Source organism: Pongo pygmaeus, chromosome 2 (genome assembly GCF_028885625.2).
Source record: "Pongo pygmaeus isolate AG05252 chromosome 2, NHGRI_mPonPyg2-v2.0_pri, whole genome shotgun sequence".
In the NCBI taxonomy this organism is placed as follows: Eukaryota; Metazoa; Chordata; class Mammalia; order Primates; family Hominidae; genus Pongo; species Pongo pygmaeus.
This window is the reverse complement of record NC_085930.1, coordinates 100,655,083-100,670,831: the sequence shown is the minus strand read 5'-3', so window position 1 is coordinate 100,670,831 and position 15,749 is coordinate 100,655,083. Positions and strand designations below refer to the sequence as shown.

Sequence of the window (15,749 nt, the reverse complement as noted above, 5' to 3'; positions counted from 1 at the left end):
GTAATCCCAGCACTTTGCGAAGCTGAGGCGTGAGGATCGCTTGAGCCTGGGAGTTCGAGACCAGCCTGGGTGACAGAGTGAGACCACGTCTCTACGAAATAGTTTCTAAAAAGTAGCCGTGTGTGGTGGCACACACCTCTGGTTCTAGCTCCTCCGGAAGCTGAGGTGGGAGGATCACTTGAGCCCAGGAGGTTGAGGCTGCAGTGAGCCAAGACTGCACCACTGCACTCCTGTCGGGGCCACAGAGTGAGAGTCAAAAAAAAAAAAGAAAAGAAAAGAAAAGAAGCTCTGTTAATTGAGCAGACAGTGGATGTCTGGGCACTCATTCAGCAACAACCTGATTGGCCTTGGATAGCAAAGAACTTGCCCGATTTATGTCTGAATCTTGGGTCTGTAGACACGATGGCCTGAACAAGAGGAAATGAAAAGTTTTGAAGCTACGTATCCTCCATTGAGGTGCTAGGCAAGTACTTCCACAATGATTCTATCTACTAAAACAAACACTGAAAGTGCTTCCTCTGTGATATTTTCCCACAGAAAAGTACTGAGGAAGAAACAGATGCTGTTGCAAGCCCACAGAAGATGCCTTGTTACTCCTGGTGGCGGGAAAGAACCAACTTCTGGCAGAGTCCTGAGCTGCCAGCGAGAGTGCAGGAGGAGAAGGGAGACAGGGAAGGAGAAAATGGTAGCCAAGACAGTAAACCCTACTCTCTGAATAAACACAGGCAGTCTGCATTTGCCAGGCAAGGACTGCCTATACAAAGAATTGCAGTAACAAGACATGTTCAGAGAGAGATCAACGAGCAGGTGAAGTTGTGAGGAGCTCTGTCATCTCTTTGACACATCACAGATCCCAAACCTCAATGCCAGAGAATATGGAGTCGAGGCCAAGAGGTTCTGCTTGCCTGAACAGCTCTTGGAAGCAGGAGGCCCCTTCCCTTAAGCATGCCAGGTCTCACTTGGGGACTGGAACTCAGGAAGTAGACAGGAGAAAACTAGGCCAGGACAAAACCGTTTGGAGGGAACGCCCCCCGTCAGGGCCAGAGCCACTGCATGCTCATTTCTCCTTCTGTTTCAGGGGAATCTATCCCCATCACTATAAAATAAAGGACTTCAAATATAACCTGAGGGGCATGTCCTTGTTCCTAGGAGATGCATGCTGAAGTAACAGAGTGGCTGCAATTTACTTCTGAGTGGTTTGGGGGAATATATTATACATTATAATTATGTATAATAAATGTATTACATTATAAGTGGTTTTATAATTATAAATAATATAACAAATTATATAATAAATGTTATAATTATACATACATATATATATATATATATATATATATATATAAAAAGAGAAGCAAATGTGGTATTATAGGCTGAATTGTGCCAGCTCCTCCAAAGTCATCTGTTGAAGTCCAAACCCACAGCACCTCAGAGCAAGACTATTTGGAGACCGGGCCTTTGAAGGGGTAATTAAGGTTTAATGAGAGCATGTGGGCGGGCCCTAATCCAATATGACTGGTATCCTTATAAGAGGAGGAGATTAGGACACAGATGTGTGAGTGCAGCAAGAAAAGACCATGCAAGAACACTGAGATGGTCATCTGCAAGCCAAGGAGAGAGGCCTTGAAGGAAACCCAACCCGCTGACACTTTCATTGTGGTCTTCCAGCTTCCAGAAACTGTGAGAAAATAAGTGTCTATTGTTGAAGCCACCCATTCTGTGATATCTGGTTATGGCAGCCTGAGCAAACGAAAACATGTAGCATCACAATACTGGTGAACCTAGGTGAAAGATATTTGGCTATTTATTACACTATTATTTAGGCTTTTCTGTAAGTTTAATACTTTTCTGTAAGTTTAATATTTTTTGAATAAAAAGTTTGAGGAAAAACATCCCAGAAGAATGAACTAGTGTAACCATTTAAAGGTCAACATGGGCTGGATGCAGTGGCTCACACCTGTAATCCAAACTTAAGGAGTGGATTGCTTGAGCCCAGGAGTTTGAGACCAGCCTGGGCAACACTGTGAGATTCCATCTCTACAAAAAACAAACAAAATAAGCTAAGTGTCTTGACGCATGGCTGTGGGCCTAGCTACTCGGGGAGGCTGAGTTGGGAGGATTGGTTGAGCCCAGGAGGTCGAGGCTGCAGTGAGCTATCACATCACTGCATTCCAGCCTGGGAAAGACTGTCTCAAAAAAATTTAAAAAACCAAAGAAACAAAAAACAAAGGTCAACTTGGCAATATCTAACAAAATTTTAAATGCCCATGCTCCTTTAATCTACAATGCACTGCCAGATACATGCTATACAAGTATTATTGCAGGTGTGTCAGGATGTATAGGAATATTCAGTGCAATACTGTCATAACTAAAACTGATACCTGTCAGTATGGGGTTAGGTCTATATGACACACTACATACGTTCAATACAATACTAAGCAGTTGCTAAAAACGACAAGGTAGGCCAGGCGCGGTGGCTCACACCTGTAATCCCAGCACTTAGGGAGGCTGAGGCGGGCAGATCACCTGAGGTCAGGAGTTCAAGACCAGCCTGGTCAACAAGGCAAAACCCCGTCTCTACTAAAAATACAAAAAAACTTAGCTGGGTGTGGTGGCGTGTGCCTGTAATCCCAGCTACTTGGGAGGCTGACGCAGGAGAATCACTTGAACCTGGGAGGCAGAGGTTGCAGTGAGCCAAGATTGCACCACTGCACTCCAGCCTGGGCGACAAGAGTAAGACTCCATCTCAAAAAAAAATAAAATAAATAAAATTAAATAAAATAAAATTAAATTAAAAACAATGAGGTAGATCTATATGGACTAATATAGAAGATTTTCAAATTATACTAATAAATTATAGAATAATATGCCTACCATGATTCTGTTCATGTCCACTTTGAATGGATATACATTTATGCTGGTATTATGTATTATTTTTTCCTAGAAGAATACATAAGTGACTATTAACAAAGGCTATGCTGGGTGTGATGGCTTAAACCTGTAATCCCAGCACTTTGGGAGGCCAAGGCATGAAGATCGCTTGAGGCCAGGAGTTTGAGACCAGCCTCAACAGCAAAGCAAGACCCATTTCTCCAAAAAAAAAAAAAAAAAGTTTTTTTTTTGTTTTTTTTTTGTTTTTTTTGGCTGGGCATGATGGTATGTACCTGTAGTCCCAGCTACTTAGGAGACTGAGGCCGGAAGGGATTATTTAAGCTCAAGAGTGCCACTGCACTCTACCCTGGGGAACAAAGTGAGACCCTGATTAAAAAAAAAAAAAGCAAAAAAAAGAAAAAAATCCAAGGGCTACTTTTGATTAAAGGAATTATGGATCAAGGAATTCACATGGCTTTTATTTCAGAACTTACAAAAGAAAAGACAAATCTATCTCAGAGATTTGAGCCAATGTAGCAAAGTGGGATGTGGGAGAATCACTGTGACCTACAGCTGGGCTTCAGACAAGGAATGGAGGAGAATGGTGTGCCTGTGCCCGTGCGTGCCCTGTGACAGCCACATATAGGAGCACCTTTGATCAAGTTCAGAATGGAATCAAATTCTTCTGAATCAGAGCAGAAGTGTGGGGCTCCTGCCTCCTTCCTCTCTACCTCCTATCCCCTTTCCCTAGAACAGTCCAGAGTTTTTTTTTTTTTTTTAAAGGAAGAGGAAATACTAAGAGAGCTTCTCCAAATCAAATTTGGTAAAGGGGGTAAAAAAAACAGAAAAATTCATTCATCTACCGTCATATGTTATTGAGGGGCCTGCTGCGTGACAAGCCCCATTCAGCAGGAGATGAAATGCACAAAACCCTTGCCTTCATCACATCCTAGTAGGGAGAGGAATAACATATGGAGCATGGCAGACGGTGCCAAGCGTGGAGGTAAACACAGAGGCAGGTGAAGAGAGAAGAGGGCTGGCACTTGGGGTCTGAACTGTCAGTGAGGAGGTATGAAGGAAAGCCCAGGCCCGAGGAAGGTGCAGGCCAAGTCACGAGGGTCTTGGGAAGAGCCATCCAGGCAGAGGGCTGGAGGACAGCAGGCAGAGCAGCAGGGCATGCAGGAGAGGCAGCTGGACCTCCACCCAGAACCCAGGCTAAGAGCTCCACCTGGGCCTGTGTGTGGTGGCCAGGCAGCTGTAGCCACAGCCCAACAGGCTCCCTCCGGCTGCTGTGTCGAGAGCAGCCCACAGGGATGGTGTGGCAGCAGGGAGCCCACTAGAGACAACCACCCACCCCCATTCACCCCCCGCAGTAACTAGGACCACATGCTGGCACTGACTGGGGCAATAGGAGAGGGGAGAAGAGGTCAGATTCCGGTTGAGTCTTAAACGTTGAGCTGAAGGCTCTGCTGACAGTGGACATGGGGTGTGGAAGAAAGGATGGCTGGGGCTGACTCGGGAGGTGGGAGTTTACACTGTTCCGTGTGGTGGCGGGGGTACTTATCTCCAGGCAACAAACAATGAGGGGTCTCTGTGTGTGTCACAGACAGTGAGCCAGGCACCCTGTCCCACGGAAACAGTTGCGCCCTGCGTGGGCCTGGCAGCTGCTCCTGCAGAAGACACACCATGCTCAGAGTGGCTCAGGCAGGGTCCTAGGACCACAGACCTTTCTTAATTAGTGGTGCTTTGCAGGATGGAGGGGACTCACTCAGATGGAGCCAGAGCCAGGAAAGCATAAGCCACCCTTTCTAACACATCCTCATCCCCACACACCCCTGAGGCGGAGGCTGATGGAGGGTAGCAGCCACACCTCAAGTGCTGGTCAGGTTCCCGAACACAGAGCTGGAAGCCAAGGCTGATGGAGTGATTCCTGAAAGAGCCCTACTGAGCAGAGAAAGGGGAGAAGGGGGAGGTGGAGACTGAGGCCTGCAGCACTCAGTGGCACTGCCTCTGCACACAGGTCCCATTCTGTTGCTTCTGTGATGAGGTGCGCCAACTATCCCCAAGCCACAGCAGGCTCCTAAGCAGACTCGCGGTCTTTTGTGTGCAGGTGTCCTGAAGACGGGCATGGGTCTCATCAGCCCTGAAAAGGAGGAGTGGTCAACAGCCTGGGCACAGTCAGACAGATGTGGCTTTGAATCCTGTCTCTGCTACTATCTAGCTATGTGACTTTTGTATGTCACAAAAAAGAGGAAGGTGGGGGGCTGCTATGACCTGCTAGGCAGGTTGTCTCCAGGATTAAATGAGAAGACAGATAGAAACGTCAGTAATGAACATGTGCTCAGGAGAGCATGCCTCACTGTGGAGTCCCCACCCTGCACCCTGTCTTCCCTCTCCTCTGTGTGTCTGTTTTCCCCACTCCCGGGGCTGAGCCACCCCTGTCCTGGTTTCTGTGAAGCGTGAGACCTTGGGTCTGCCAGCCGCAACCCTCCATACCAATCCCTCCTTTGGCCCTCCAGGCAGCAAAGGGGCCCAATCCTAGGAGGATCCTATGATTCTCCAACCCTGCTCACCTCCCTGCCATCCTCCCAACGCTCTGAATGTCTCCTCTATCTCCTGTGGTTCTGTCCTCCCTCCACAGCCTCCCCTTCTTCCTCTTGACTCCTGGGGAAAAGTTCCCCTCTCAGGGCTCCTATGTCGAGGGCTTGCCAGCCTCCACCTCCAGCCCTGGCCTCCCAGTGATGCTCCAACTGCAGGCTGGCCCAGTCTGCTGGGTTCCTCATAGCCAAGTTGTCTCCTGCCCACCCTGCTAGTCCTGCCCAGCTCTGCCATTTCTGCGTAGAATGGAAGTGTCCTCACCCTGGGGCTCCTTACTCTCCTCCCTCCTTCCCACTCAGCTGTCAATCTCCCCTGCCAAGTTGCAACTGAAGAGTCTTCTGCATATGCCCTTTTCCCCATTTCTACCAGCAAGCTAGCCCAGCCCCTCAGGACTGCTTTCCTGTGCTGATGAGACTGCTCCTAAACAGGCTTCCCTGCCCCGATCTCTTCAACTGCCTTTCCTATCCACCCACCCATCCACTCCACCAGCACTGAGCACTTACTCTGTGCTGGGGATTCAGTAATGGACAACACAGACATGGTCCTTGCCCTCAAGGGGCTTTCAGTCTAGTTATGCTGTGTACCATCTAACTTGCCTAAAAACCTGCCTCATCTTAGAATTAAAGTACATCTTTTGGAAAAGGTGAATATATGGAGAGTATATAAAATTCAAAGAGTATATTCTTTAAGTAGTGTTCTATGGTATTTTTTTCAATCTCTCTTCTTTCAATTTTATATTTAAGTGTAAGAAGCATATAGGTGAGTTTTCCCCTCAAAATCTAGTTGGCAATGATAATGGCTGAATGGTGGTGCCCTACATGGTATGTCCCACAACCCCCGATACCTGCAAATGCAACCTTCTTTGGAGAAAAGGTCTTGGCAGATGTAATTAAAGATCATGAGATGAGATCATTCTGGACTAACCTGGTGGGCTCTAAATCCAATTACAAGTATCCTTATGAGAGATGGAGGAGTAGAGACAGAGGGGGAAGAGAAGAAGGACCTGTGAAGATGGAAGCAGACAATGGAGTTATGCAGCCACACACCAAGGAATCCTGGAGCCACCAGAAGCTGGAAGAGGCAAAAAAGGGTCCTCTCCTAGAGCTGTTGGAGGGATTGTGGCCCCTGCCCACAACCTGACTCTGGACTTGGGGCCTCAGAACAGTGAGAATACATTTCTGCTGTTTTAGGCCAAGAAGTTTGTGATTATTTGTTACGGCATCTCTAGTAAACTAATAAAGATTCTTTTCTCTTTTTCTTTCAATAAAATTCAAAGAGTACATGTATTAGTCTGCTGCTGATAAAGACATAGCCGAGACTGGAAAGAAAAAGAGGTTCAATTGGACTTACAGTTCCACATAGCTGGGGAGGCCCCAGAATCATGGCGGAAGGCAAAAGGCACTTCTTACATGGTGGTGGCAAGAGAAAATGAGGAAGAAAGATGGCCGAATAGGAACAGCTCCGGTCTACAGCTCCCAGCGCGAGCCACGCAGAAGACCGGTGATTTCTGCATTTCCATCTGAGGTACCGTGTCCATCTCACTAGGGAGTGCCAGACAGTGGGCGCAGGTCAGTGGGTGAATGCACTGTGCGCCAGCCGAAGCAGGGGCGAGGCACTGCCTCACTCGGGAAGCGCAAGGGGTCAGCGAGTTCCCTTTCCAGGGGTGACAGACGGCACCTGGAAAATCGGGCCACTCCCACCCGAATACTGTGCTTTTCCGACGGGCTTAGGAAACAGTGCCCCAGGAGAGTGTAGCCCGCACCTGGCTCAGAGGGTCCTACGCCCACGGAGTCTCGCTGATTGCTAGCACAGCAGTCTCAGATCAAACAGCAAGTCCGCAGCGAGGCTGGGGGAGGGGCGCCCGCCATTGCCCAGGCTCACTTAGGTAAACAAAGCAGCCTGGAAGCTTGAACTGGGTGGAGCCCACCACAGCTCAAGGAGGCCTGCCTGCCTCTGTAGGCTCCACCTCTGGGGGCAGGGCACAGACAAACAAAAAGACAGCAGTAACCTCTGCAGACTTAAATGTCCCTGTCTGACAGCTGTGAGGAGAGCAGTGGTTCTCCCAGCATGCAGCTGGAGATCTGAGAACGGGCTGACTGCCTCCTCAAGTGGGTTCCTGACCCCTGACCCCCGAGCAGCCTAACTGGGAGGCACCCCCCAGCAGGGGCAGACTGACACCTCACATGGCCGGCCAGGTACTCCAACAGACCTGCAGCTGAGGGTTCTGTCTGTTAGAAGGAAAACTAACAGAAAGGACATCCACACCAAAAACCCATCTGTACATCACCATCATCAAAGACCAAAAGTAGATAAAACCACAAAGATGGGGAAAAAACAGAGCAGAAAAACTGGAAACTCTAAAAACCAGAGTACCTCTCCTCCTCCAAAGGAACGCAGTTCCTCACCAGCAACGGAACAAAGCTGGACTGAGAATGACTTTGACGAGCTGAGAGAAGAAGGCTTCAGACGACCAAATTACTCTGAGCTACGGGAGGATATTCAAACCAAAGGCAAAGAAGTTGAAAACTTTGAAAAAAATTTAGAAGAATGTATAACTAGAATAACCAATACAGAGAAGTGCTTAAAGGAGCTGATGGAGCTGAAAACCAAGGCTCGAGAACTACGTGAAGAATGCAGAAGCCTCAGGAGCCGATGCGATCAAATGGAAGAAAGGGTATCAGCCCTGGAAGATGAAATGAATGAAATGAAGCGAGAAGGGAAGTTTAGAGAAAAAAGAATAAAAAGAAACGAGCAAAGCCTCCAAGAAATGTGGGACTATGTGAAAAGACCAAATCTACGTCTGATTGGTGTACCTGAAAGTGACGGGGAGAATGGAAACAAGTTGGAAAACACTCTGCAGGATATTATCCAGGAGAACTTCCCCCATCTAGCAAGGCAGGCCAACATTCAGATTCAGGAAATACAGAGAACGCCACAAAGATACTCCTCGAGAAGAGCAACTCCAAGACACATAATTGTCAGATTCACCAAAGTTGAAATGAAGGAAAAAATGTTAAGGGCAGCCAGAGAAAAAGGTCGGGTTACCATCAAAGGGAAGCCCATCAGACTAACAGCGGATCTCTCAGCAGAAACCCTACAAGCCAGAAGAGAGTGGGGGCCAATATTCAACATTCTTAAAGAAAAGAATTTTCAACCCAGAATTTCATATCCTGCCAAACTAAGCTTCATAAGTGAAGGAGAAATAAAATACTTTACAGACAAGCAAATGCTGAGAGATTTTGTCACCACCAGGCCTGCCCTAAAAGAGCTCCTGAAGGAAGCGCTAAACATGGAAAGGCACAACCGGTACCAGCCACTGCAAAATCATACCGAAATGTAAAGACCATCGAGACTAGGAAGAGACTGCATCAACTAACGAGCAAAATAACCAGCTAACATCATAATGACAGGATCAGATTCACACATAACAATATTAACTTTAAATGTAAATGGACTAAATGCTCCAATTAAAAGACACAGACTGGCAAATTGGATAAAGACTCAAGACCCATCAGTGTGCTGTATTCAGGAAACCCATCTCACGTGCAGAGACACACATAGGCTCAAAATAAAAGGATGGAGGAAGATCTACCAAGCAAATGGAAAACAAAAAAAGGCAGGGGTTGCAATCCTAGTCTCTGATAAAACAGACTTTAAACCAACAAAGATCAAAAGAGACAAAGAAGGCCATTACATAATGGTAAAGGGATTAATTCAACAAGAAGAGCTAACTATCCTAAATATATATGCACCCAATACAGGAGCACCCAGATTCATAAAGCAAGTCCTGAGTGACCTACAAAGAGACTTAGACTCCCACACATTAATAATGGGAGACTTTAACACCCCACTGTCAACATTAGACAGATCAACGAGACAGAAAGTCAACAAGGATACCCAGGAATTGGAAGATGGCCGAATAGGAACAGCTCCGGTCTACAGCTCCCAGCGCGAGCGACGCAGAAGACGGGTGATTTCTGCATTTCCATCTGAGGTACCGTGTTCATCTCACGAGGGAGTGCCAGACAGTGGACGCAGGTCAGTGGGTGAGTGCACCGTGCGCCAGCCGAAGCAGGGGCGAGGCATTGCCTCACTCGGGAAGCGCAAGGGGTCAGGGAGTTCCCTCTCCAGGGGTGACAGACGGCACCTGGAAAATCGGGCCACTCCCACCCGAATACTGTGCTTTTCCGACGGGCTTAGGAAACAGTGCCCCAGGAGAGTATAGCCCGCACCTGGCCCAGAGGGTCCTACGCCCACGGAGTCTCGCTGATTGCTAGCACAGCAGTCTGAGATCAAACAGCAAGTCGGCAGCGAGGCTGGGGGAGGGGCGCCCGCCATTGCCCAGGCTCGCTTAGGTAAACAAAGCAGCCTGGAAGCTTGAACTGGGTGGAGCCCACCACAGCTCAAGGAGGCCTGCCTGCCTCTGTAGGCTCCACCTCTGGGGGCAGAGCACAGACAAACAAAAAGACAGCAGTAACCTCTGCAGACTTAAATGTCCCTGTCTGACAGCTTTGAGGAGAGCAGTGGTTCTCCCAGCACGCAACTGGAGATCTGAGAACGGGCTGACTGCCTCCTCAAGTGGGTCCCTGACCCCTGACCCCCGAGCAGCCTAACTGGGAGGCACCCCCCAGCAGGGGCAGACTGACACCTCACACGGCCGGCCAGGTACTCCAACAGACCTGCAGCTGAGGGTCCTGTCTGTTAGAAGGAAAACTAACAGAAAGGACATCCACACCAAAAACCCATCTGTACATCACCATCATCAAAGACCAAAAGTAGATAAAACCACAAAGATGGGGAAAAAACAGAGCAGAAAAACTGGAAACTCTAAAAACCAGAGTACCTCTCCTCCTCCAAAGGAACGCAGTTCCTCACCAGCAACGGAACAAAGCTGGACGGAGAATGACTTTGACGAGCTGAGAGAAGAAGGCTTCAGACGGTCAAATTACTCCGAGCTACGGGAGGATATTCAAACCAAAGGCAAAGAAGTTGAAAACTTTGAAAAAAATTTAGAAGAATGTATAACTAGAATAACCAATACAGAGAAGTGCTTAAAGGAGCTGATGGAGCTGAAAACCAAGGCTCGAGAACTACGTGAAGAATGCAGAAGCCTCAGGAGCCGATGCGATCAAATGGAAGAAAGGGTATCAGCCCTGGAAGATGAAATGAATGAAATGAAGCGAGAAGGGAAGTTTAGAGAAAAAAGAATAAAAAGAAACGAGCAAAGCCTCCAAGAAATGTGGGACTATGTGAAAAGACCAAATCTACGTCTGATTGGTGTACCTGAAAGTGACGGGGAGAATGGAAACAAGTTGGAAAACATTCTGCAGGATATTATCCAGGAGAACTTCCCCAATCTAGCAAGGCAGGCCAACATTCAGATTCAGGAAATACAGAGAACGCCACAAAGATACTCCTCGAGAAGAGCAACTCCAAGACACATAATTGTCAGATTCACCAAAGTTGAAATGAAGGAAAAAATGTTAAGGGCAGCCAGAGAGAAAGGTCGGGTTACCATCAAAGGGAAGCCCATCAGACTAACAGCGGATCTCTCAGCAGAAACCCTACAAGCCAGAAGAGAGTGGGGGCCAATATTCAACATTCTTAAAGAAAAGAATTTTCAACCCAGAATTTCATATCCTGCCAAACTAAGCTTCATAAGTGAAGGAGAAATAAAATACTTTACAGACAAGCAAATGCTAAGAGATTTTGTCACCACCAGGCCTGCCCTAAAAGAGCTCCTGAAGGAAGCGCTAAACATGGAAAGGCACAACCGGTACCAGCCACTGCAAAATCATACCGAAATGTAAAGACCATCGAGACTAGGAAGAGACTGCATCAACTAACGAGCAAAATAACCAGCTAACATCATAATGACAGGATCAGATTCACACATAACAATATTAACTTTAAATGTAAATGGACTAAATGCTCCAATTAAAAGACACAGACTGGCAAATTGGATAAAGACTCAAGACCCATCAGTGTGCTGTATTCAGGAAACCCATCTCACGTGCAGAGACACACATAGGCTCAAAATAAAAGGATGGAGGAAGATCTACCAAGCAAATGGAAAACAAAAAAAGGCAGGGGTTGCAATCCTAGTCTCTGATAAAACAGACTTTAAACCAACAAAGATCAAAAGAGACAAAAAAGGCCATTACATAATGGTAAAGGGATTAATTCAACAAGAAGAGCTAACTATCCTAAATATATATGCACCTAATACAGGAGCACCCAGATTCATAAAGCAAGTCCTGAGTGACCTACAAAGAGACTTAGACTCCCACACATTAATAATGGGAGACTTTAACACCCCACTGTCAACATTAGACAGATCAACGAAACAGAAAATCAACAAGGATACCCAAGAGCTGAACTCAGCTCTGCACCAAGCGGACCTAATAGACATCTACAGAACTCTCCACCCCAAATCAACAGAATATACATTTTTTTCAGCACCACACCACACCTATTCCAAAATTGACCATATACTTGGAAGTAAAGCTCTCCTCAATAAATGTAAAAGAACAGAAATTATAACAAACTATCTCTCAGATCACAGTGCAATCAAGCTAGAACTCAGGATTAAGAATCTCACTCAAAACCGCTCAACTACGTGGAAACTGAACAACCTGCTCCTGAATGACTACTGGGTACATAACGAAATGAAGGCAGAAATAAAGATGTTCTTTGAAACCAACGAGAACCAAGACACAACATACCAGAATCTCTGGGATGCATTCAAAGCAGTGTGTAGAGGGAAATTTATAGCACTAAATGCCCACAAGAGAAAGCAGGAAAGATCCAAAATTGACATCCTAACATCACAATTAAAAGAACTAGAAAAGCAAGAGCAAACACATTCAAAAGCTAGCAGAAGGCAAGAAATAACTAAAATCAGAGCAGAAATGAAGGAAATAGAGACACAAAAAACCCTTCAAAAAATCAATGAATCCAGGAGCTGGTTTTTTGAAAGGATCAACAAAATTGATAGACCGCTAGCAAGATTAATAAAGAAAAAAAGAGAGAAGAATCAAATAGATGCAATAAAAAATGATAAAGGGGATATCACCACCGATCCCACAGAAATACAAACTACCATCAGAGAATATTACAAACACCTCTATGCAAATAAACTAGAAAATCTAGAAGAAATGGATAAATTCCTCAACACATACACCCTCCCAAGACTAAACCAGGAAGAAGTTGAATCTCTGAATAGACCAATAACAGGAGCTGAAATTGTGGCAATAATCAATAGCTTACCAACCAAAAAAAGTCCAGGACCAGACGGGTTCACAGCCGAATTCTACCAGAGGTACAAGGAGGAGCTGGTACCATTCCTTCTGAAACTATTCCAATCAATAGAAAAAGAGGGAATCCTCCCTAACTCATTTTATGAGGCCAGCATCATCCCGATACCAAAGCCTGGCAGAGACACAACAAAAAAAGAGAATTTTAGACCAATATCCTTGATGAACATTGATGCAAAAATCCTCAATAAAATACTGGCAAACAGAATCCAGCAGCACATCAAAAAGCTTATCCACCATGATCAAGTGGGCTTCATCCCTGGGATGCAAGGCTGGTTCAATATACGCAAATCAATAAACGTAATCCAGCATATAAACAGAACCAAAGTCAAAAACCACATGATTATCTCAATAGATGCAGAAAAGGCCTTTGACAAAATTCAACAACCCTTCATGCTAAAAACTCTCAATAAATTAGGTATTGATGGGTCGTATCTCAAAATAATAAGAGCTATTTATGACAAACCCACAGCCAATATCATACTGAATGGGCAAAAACTGGAAGCATTCCCTTTGAAAACTGGCACAAGACAGGGATGCCCTCTCTCACCACTTCTATTCAACATAGTGTTGGAAGTTCTGGCCAGGGCAATTAGGCAAGAGAAGGAAATCAAGGGTATTCAATTAGGAAAAGAGGAAGTCAAATTGTCCCTGTTTGCAGATGACATGATAGTATATCTAGAAAACCCCACTGTCTCAGCCCAAAATCTCCTTAAGCTGATAAGCAACTTCAGCAAAGTCTCAGGATACAAAATCAATGTACAAAAATCACAAGCATTCTTATACACCAATAACAGACAAACAGAGAGCCAAATCATGAGTGAACTCCCATTCACAATTGCTTCAAAGAGAATAAAATACCTAGGAATCCAACTTACAAGGGATGTGAAGGACCTCTTCAAGGAGAACTACAAACCACTGCTCAAGGAAATAAAAGAGGATACAAACAAATGGAAGAACATTCCATGCTCATGGGTAGGAAGAATCAATATCATGAAAATGGCCATCCTTCCCAAGGTAATTTACAGATTCAATGCCATCCCCATCAAGTTACCAATGACTTTCTTCACAGAATTGGAAAAAACTACTTTAAGGTTTATATGGAACCAAAAAAGAGCCCGCATCGCCAAGTCAATCCTAAGCCAAAAGAACAAAGCTGGAGGCATCACACTACCTGACTTCAAACTATACTACAAGGCTACAGTAACCAAAACAGCATGGTACTGGTACCAAAACAGAGATATAGATCAATGGAACAGAACAGAGCCGTCAGAAATAATGCCACATATCTACAACTATCTGATCTTTGACAAACCTGACAAAAACAAGAAATGGGGAAAGGATTCCCTATTTAATAAATGGTGCTGGGAAAACTGGCTAGCCATATGTAGAAAGCTGAAACTGGATCCCTTCCTTACACCTTATACAAAAATCAATTCAAGATGGATTAAAGACTTAAATGTTAGACCTAAAACCATAAAAACCCTAGAAGAAAACCTAGGCAATACCATTCAGGACATAGGCATGGGCAAGGACTTCATGTCTAAAACACCAAAAGCAATGGCAAAAGCCAAAATTGACAAATGGGATCTAATTAAACTAAAGAGCTTCTGCACAGCAAAGGAAACTACCATCAGAGTGAACAGGCAACCTACAAAATGGGAGAAAATTTTCGCAACCTACTCATCTGACAAAGGGCTAATATCCAGAATCTACAATGAACTCCAACAAATTTACAAGAAAAAAACAAACAACCCCATCAAAAAGTGGGCGAAGGACATGAACAGACACTTCTCAAAAGAAGACATTTATGCAGCCAAAAAACACATGAAAAAATGCTCACCATCACTGGCCATCAGAGAAATGCAAATCAAAACCACAATGAGATACCATCTCACACCAGTTAGAATGGCAATCATTAAAAAGTCAGGAAACAACAGGTGCTGGAGAGGATGTGGAGAAATAGGAACACTTTTACACTGTTGGTGGGACTGTAAACTAGTTCAACCCTTGTGGAAGTCAGTGTGGGGATTCCTCAGGGATCTAGATCTAGAAATTCCATTTGACCCAGCCATCCCATTACTGGGTATATACCCAAAGGACTATAAATCATGCTGCTATAAAGACACATGCACACGTATGTTTATTGCTGCATTATTCACAATAGCAAAGACTTGGAACCAACCCAAATGTCCAGCAATGATAGACTGGATTAAGAAAATGTGGCACATATACACCATGGAATACTATGCAGCCATAAAAAATGATGAGTTCACGTCCTTTGTAGGGACATGGATGAAATTGGAAATCATCATTCTCAGTAAACTATCGCAAGAACAAAAAACCAAACACCGCATATTCTCACTCATAGGTGGGAATTGAACAATGAGAACACATGGACACAGGAAGGGGAACATCACACTTCGGGGACTGTTGTGGGGTGGGGGGAGGGGGGAGGGATAGCATTGGGAGATATACCTAATGCTAGATGACGAGTTGGTGGGTGCAGCGCACCAGCATGGCACATGTATACATATGTAACTTACCTGCACGTTGCGCACATGTACCATAGAGCCTAAAGTATAATAATAATAAAAAGAAAAAAAAAAAAAAAAAAGATACCAAAATAGTATTCCACCACACATAGAAGAAAATCTGGGAAACCTAGCTAGCTGTTAGCGGGGTTTACCTCTGAGAAGTGGAGGAGGATTGACAGTGAGGTGAAAGCAGACTTTTTTTTTTTTTAACAGTGTCGCCCTATGTCACCCAGGCTGGGATGCAGTAGATCCTAGCTCACTGCAGCCTTGAACTCCTGGCCTAGTGCGATCCTCCCATCTTAGCCTCTCAGAATGTTGAGATTACTGGTGTGAGCCACCACACCTGGCCTAGACATTCTATTTTTTCTCTGAAAACCTCTTTTGGTTTATTTGAAGTATGTATAAACACGTTTAAAGTTATCTTTTG

At 45.2% G+C, this 15,749-nt stretch overlaps 1 protein-coding gene across 1 annotated transcript in view; it reads right to left on the bottom strand.

Moving 5' to 3' along the window:
• The window catches only part of LOC129034258 (store-operated calcium entry regulator STIMATE), a 77,485-nt gene that overhangs the window by 23,285 nt on the left and 38,451 nt on the right, over positions 1–15,749 (bottom strand). The gene's annotated exons all lie outside the window — the stretch shown is intronic.